The sequence below is a fragment of the Marmota marmota genome, unplaced genomic scaffold, assembly GCF_001458135.2.
Source record: "Marmota marmota marmota unplaced genomic scaffold, marMar, whole genome shotgun sequence".
In the NCBI taxonomy this organism is placed as follows: domain Eukaryota; kingdom Metazoa; phylum Chordata; class Mammalia; order Rodentia; family Sciuridae; genus Marmota; species Marmota marmota.
The window spans coordinates 39,816,131-39,822,334 of record NW_026000037.1 but is presented as its reverse complement, the minus strand read 5'-3'; the positions used below and the strand labels follow the sequence as shown (position 1 = coordinate 39,822,334).

Sequence of the window (6,204 nt, the reverse complement as noted above, 5' to 3'; positions counted from 1 at the left end):
TCACCTTGGATCTAAATTAATCATGGACTAAACCTCTGAAACCTTCACTAAGTTGTTCTTGTCAGATCTTTTGGTCACAGACATGAAACAACAACAACAACAACAACAACAACAACAACAACAACAAAAAACTGACTATAATAGAAATTGGTTCCAAGAAGTAGGATTGTTTCTGTGATAAACCTGACCAAATGATCCAGAATCTTTTGCAGCTTTTTGGAGTTTATGGGAGGAAGTTTGAAAAAGTTTAGAGATGCAAGCTGGACAAACTTTAGAATGCTGTAAGTGGAATTTAATGGGTGAATTTGGTAGGGGCTCAGATGACCAGAATGCCCGTAGGACTATGGTCAGTAAAACTGTGCTCATGAGGTTTAAGTGGGAAATGAGGACTCTATTGGAAATTGGACTAGAAGTCATTCATATTGCTTTCTGGCAAAGAAGTAATGTACATTTTGTCCATGTCCTGAGACTTTATGTAAAGCTGAATTTAATAGTGATGGGCTAATTAATCTGCTGGAGGAAATTTCAAGGCAGCACAGCTTTCACGTGATGGCATGGATATTGCTGGCATCTTTTAACTAAGTTTACAGCGATAATCAGGAGCAGAAAGCAGATGATAAAGGTTTGAAAAACCCACAGTTTGGCCAGAAAAGTGTGAATAAAATTGAAGCTAGGGAAGTTGAGGTGGTTATAGATATTATAGCCACTAAAGAGATGCTAAGTCCTATACTTAGAAAAGGAAAGATGGTTTGAGGTTATCACGGGAGTTGACAAGACCACATCTGTCTCAGGCTCAAGTGTATAAAAGTAAATATTACTTTGAGAAGCAACGATGGGTGAACCCTGCTTTCACAGAGTGGTCTAAGAAATAGTTTCATCATGCTTAGCCACCCAGGCTCTCAGGGATTGTGCAGCCAGGGTCCCAGGAGGCTTGGCTACTGTTTGTGATGGCAATAGGTGTTGGCCTCAACCACGTGGTTCTGGTTCTGTAGGAATGCTGAGATTTCCAAGGAAGGCCTGGGAGGCCAGGTAAAGTTAAACAGGTTGGAGTCCCTGTGGTTTGCCCCTGAGAGGGAGATGCATAGAGAAGGAAGAAGGAAGCCAAAGCTGCAGTGGAGACTCCTGAGATTAAGAGATGTCAGTCACTTGGAATGTATGCCAAGGAAAGTTGCAGAAATGGATCAGTAACGAGTCAAGAGAGAGGTCATGTGGGCTGCAACTGGCAAGACCATAGGGGCAGAGCCACACATGAGAGAATATCACAATGCCATGTGCCCCAGTTGCCATGGAGCTATAGGACTTGTTTGTCCAGCTGGATTTAGGTCTTATTTGTTTCCATCCTTTCTTCCTATGCCCCTATTTCTCCCTTGTGGCATGGAAATGTTTAATTTGTGCCATGATATATTTGGTATGTGTAACTTGCTTTTGATGTTTACAGGGGAAAATATCCACATGTTTGCTTTGTGTCTCAGATGAGATTTTGGACTTGGACTTTTGAGCAATGCTGTAACTGTTAAGATTACATGTATTTTGCATCATGAGATAGGCATGAGCTTTTGGGGTCAGGGAGAAATGTTATGGTTTAGATAAGAGTGGTCTCTTAAAGGCTCATGTGTGAAGCAATGGAAGAATTTTCAATGGTGAAATAATTAGATTATAAGAGCTGCAACTTAATTAGTGAGCTAGACCAGAATGGAGTAACTGGGTGATAACTGCAGGTAGGGTGTGGCTGGAGGAAGTAGGCTACTTGGGGTATGTCTTTGGGATTCATGCTTTGTCTCTGGCGTGCAGATCTCCCTCTCTCTACCTCTTGGTTGCCATGTTCTGAGAAGCTGTGCCCTTCCACCATAATATTCTGCCTCACCTGGGGCCCAGAGCCATGGAATTGGCTGACCATAGGCTGAACTTATGAAATCATAAAGCAAAATAAACTTTTCTTCTTCTAAGTTGTTCTTGAATCAGGTCTTTGGTCACGGTGATGCAGAAACTAAAAGAAAAACCTTGCTCAATTCTCTTGGATGAATACTCAGATATGGAATTTGTGGATCATATGGTGATTCTGTTTTTAATATCTTGAGGAACTGAAATACTCCTTTTCATAGCAGCTGCTTATTTAACATTCTTACCAATAGTGAGCAAGGGTCTCAATTTCTGTACATCATTGCCAATACTTGTTACTTTGTAGTTTTTAATAGTAATGGCTGTGAGGTGGTAGCAAGTCTTTTTGTTGAATTAATGTCTTACTGCATTAAAATTATTTCCCTACAGTTGTTTATAACAAATGTGTAAGGTAGACATTAGATATAACCAAATTCATTGCACTATTACTAGTCTTCACTCACTTCAACCTCAGTTTAAATGGTTTATTTTTGAAAATTTTGTACCAGTAATCTGCTATGTAATAACTTGCTAAGGAATCAGGGACTTAAGATGATATTTCTGCTTTTTTTTTTTGCAGCGGGGGTGGGGGGTGGGGGGTACTGGGGATTGAACTCAGGGGCACTCAACAACTGGGCCACTCCCCAGCCCTTTTTTGTATTTTATTAGAGACAGGCTCTCACTGAGTTACTTAGTGCCTCACTGTTGCTAAAGCTGGCTTTGAACTTGTGATCCTCCTGCCTCAGCTTCCCGAGCTGCTGTGATTACAGGTGAGCATTACCAATGGAGCCTGGTGATATTTCTACTTTTACTGAAATTAGCACCTCAATGAATTGGTAAATTATGGCTGGTGAAAGGATCAGAGGTCAGAGTAGAATCATTAAGCTCTACCAAATTCAACCGATCACGCTTAAGGAGGTAAGAGCTGAAGTACACATTTCCAGGCTGTTTCAGAAGATATAAGTTGTTCCAAAACCATGAGTCTAGAACATCTCCTAGCCCCTGAAACATACTCCATCTTTGGAATAAATGAAAAAGTGCATCAGAAGGTTGAACATACACGATGTTGCCAGTCAGGCAAAAATCATGTCTTTTGAATTTTGAAGACTGTACACATCTAAAAAGATATCAAATCAAAAACACAGTGCTGGCTCTTATTTGTTTTAGCACTATTTTAGAATTCAAGAAAGTTTTTTTTTTTTTTTTAAATGCAAAACTCCATCATTATCTGTAAAGGATTTAAGCTATTCCTGGAATTGTAGATTGGCTATGTTTTGCAGATGAGTCAGGAGAGAGGACTAGTTTACCACAGCTGGGTCTGTAATCAGGCCTATTATCCCCATGCAGGCAGGGCGGGGAGGTTGTAGAGTGAGCACAGTGTGCTCTTACCTGCTTTCACCCTGCGGGAGTGGAATCCCCTCGCTGCCTCTGAAGTCAGTGATCCACAATCCTCCTTTCCAAAGATGATGTTGTAGAGCATGTAGAGCCATTATGACTTGATGACTTCATGACCTCCATCAAGATAGGAAAGCCCCTAAATTTTATCTAGAGACTCTATCTCCTAGTGGGCTGCTTTTTTTTTTTTTTTAAAGCAAACTTTCTGAAGAAATCCCAGAATTTTAAACATATGAACTCAGGGGAAGACATCAAATATCAAATAGTCTACAGGTTACCCTGAAAATTAAAAAATTTCTTTTTCCTTATTTTCCAGTTCAATTTTGAAAGACTCTGCAATGAAGATTTTAAAAAGATCTTTAATGATCATTTTAAACATATATTACACAGACAGAGCAATATAGTTGATGTTCTTGTGCCAACAACTCAGTTTCAGTAGCTGTCAATATCTGCCATTATTTCAACTATACTGCCTTCCATTCCCTGCTCCCTACTCAATAATCTTGAAACATGGATAAAATGGACATAGGGTTTTAAAACATTTTTGCTCTCTGAAACATTGATGATTGGTTGGAAAGGTAAAGTTTGACCTATTACTTATCTTGACATGAATATCTAAAACCATGTAAAAATATCAGTTGAGATTTAAAATAAATCAATTAGGTCAGGGGGGCATATGCGTTCCTGGTCAGTATAGAAATATGGAGTATATTGGCTGAGTCCTCATGCTGACAAGATCATTATGGTCCTGGTAGGTAGACCAGGTATGTGGACACAAGCTATGTAGATTGATCTGTGTGACAGGCTCATTTTCTATAAAAGAAGAATCAACTGAAGTGAGTGCTTTAAGATCCACTACAGGGTCGTGAGCAGCACTCCTTCCACAATCAAACTTCAAGTCACCACCTTAGATAGAGTAGGGCCACTCCCTGGGCCACAGTCTTTTTTGTGCTGGTGACATCTTGTGTTTGTAGCACTGTCTTCCACAGAGACCAGCAGACTTGGTTTGAGGGTGTCTTCCTGTCTTCCACGTGTCCCATAAATGTCAGTGCTAGCACCTTGTATAGAATTATGTTTGATGCAGAAAGCTCTGGAACTTGAATTCATGTTTAAACCTTTTTGCAGAAAATACCAGGACAGCTTCCAGTTCTGGAAGGGAAAATCTTTGGTTCTGTGAATCCAGCACTTCATGCTTTTGTAAATCAACCTAAGCAGGGTGCTGAGACTGTTGAAGAACTCCTAGAGGTGGCCAAAGACTCAATTCCCCAAAGTCACTGGAAAAGGACCCCAGTGATCCTGAAGGCAACAGCAGATCTGTGCTTACTGCCCAAACAGAAAGTCCAGGCTCTGCTCTTGGGAGAAGATCTTCAAGAAGTCACCTTTCCCAGTCCCAGATGACATTGGTAGCATCATGGATGGATTATGAAGGCATATTGGCTTGGGTTACTGTGAGTTTCCTAACAGGTAAGCTACATGGCCATAGTCAGGAGACTGTCAGGACTCTGGACCTTAGAGGGCCTCCACCCAAATCATGTTCCTGCTGTAGTTTGAGAAAACCCTGGAATAAACCCCTAAGGAATACCTCACTTCCTTTGAGAAGATCTATACACATAGTTACTTGGGATTTGGATTGAAAGCTGCAGGACTAGCAACCCTGGGAGCCCCGCAAACAGAAAGGATTGATGGATACATATTCCAAAGTGCCTGTCTACCAAGATGTTGGAAGCAGAATGGATCTTTGTGGGTGTGAAATGCCAGTTTGGTGGCAACTGAGAAGGAGAGATGTAGCCCTGCTACAATGAAGTGCTGGGGGTGGTGTAAGGAAAGCTTCATCAGCCAGAGGAGATCCAAGGAAGCTCCTTCTATGCTTTCTCTGACCAAGTGGTTGAAACACACATGCTTGATTATGAAAAAGGAGGGTGTTTTAAAAGTTGAAGACTTTGAAGGAAAAGCCAGGGAAGTGTGTGATAACTTGGAGAACTTCACCTCAGGAAGTCCTTTCCTATGCATGGAGCCCATACATCACTGTCCTGCTAAAAGAAGGCTTTGGCTTTGCAGATAGCACCCTCTTACAGCTCACCAAGAAAGTGAGCAACATGGAGACAGACTGGGCCTAGGGGGCCACCTTTCCCCTGTTGCAGTCTGTGGGCATCTCCCACTGAGGCCAAGCACTTCCTCTGAGGTCTGCATTCACCAACAACCTTTTTAAGGGGAGAAGAAGAAAAGACTTCTTCATTTTCTGAGCTAGTCTGGGGACAACATGGATTGAGTGCAGTAGGTGGCTTTATCAGGGTGGAGGAACTTTCATATATAGATCTTGACTTTGAGCCTAGAGATTTGGGTAGAATTAATTTTTCTTATCTAATGTGAATTATTACATAAGCATTTTTTTGGGGGGGCTTAGATGGCTCTGGAATTTATATCATTGAGAGTCTTTGTGTGACACAGAGAGCCCTGTGAGCCAAATAGAATAGCTTTGGAACTCAACCTTTGAGTGAGAGCTCAGGGACAGGTCCCTGGGAACCAAAGAAACTCATTTTAATCCTTGGAGTTCCTCATTCCTTTGAACATTTTAGTTTTCTTCTTACATGCTAAATTAAGCTGACTTACTACAATCTCATGATCTATCAACACTAGTATTTTTTTCCTCCCTATGTACTGTCCTGCCTCTTCCATCATTTGTCTGCCCCACCTCCTCCCCTAAAAGAGAGAGAAAAATTACTTGGTTTTATTTTCCATGTGTAATTAAAAAAAAAGTAAAATCATTCAATCCATCATTCAACTGCAAAGTAGAATCTGGTTCTCATTTTATTCAAGCAGTGAACATCTAGTGAAAATCTACTATGTTCTAAATAGTCTTCAAGACATGGGGAAGACAAAAGTGAATGCAAGCAACTGAAATTCTTTCTTTAGTGGAGTTTGCATATGAGA

At 40.9% G+C, this 6,204-nt stretch overlaps 1 pseudogene; it reads left to right on the top strand.

The window, feature by feature from the left end:
• The first annotated feature begins 2,721 nt into the window (after positions 1-2,721).
• On the top strand, positions 2,722-5,644 carry LOC107136620 (annotated as a pseudogene).
• The last annotated feature ends 560 nt before the right edge of the window (positions 5,645-6,204 follow it).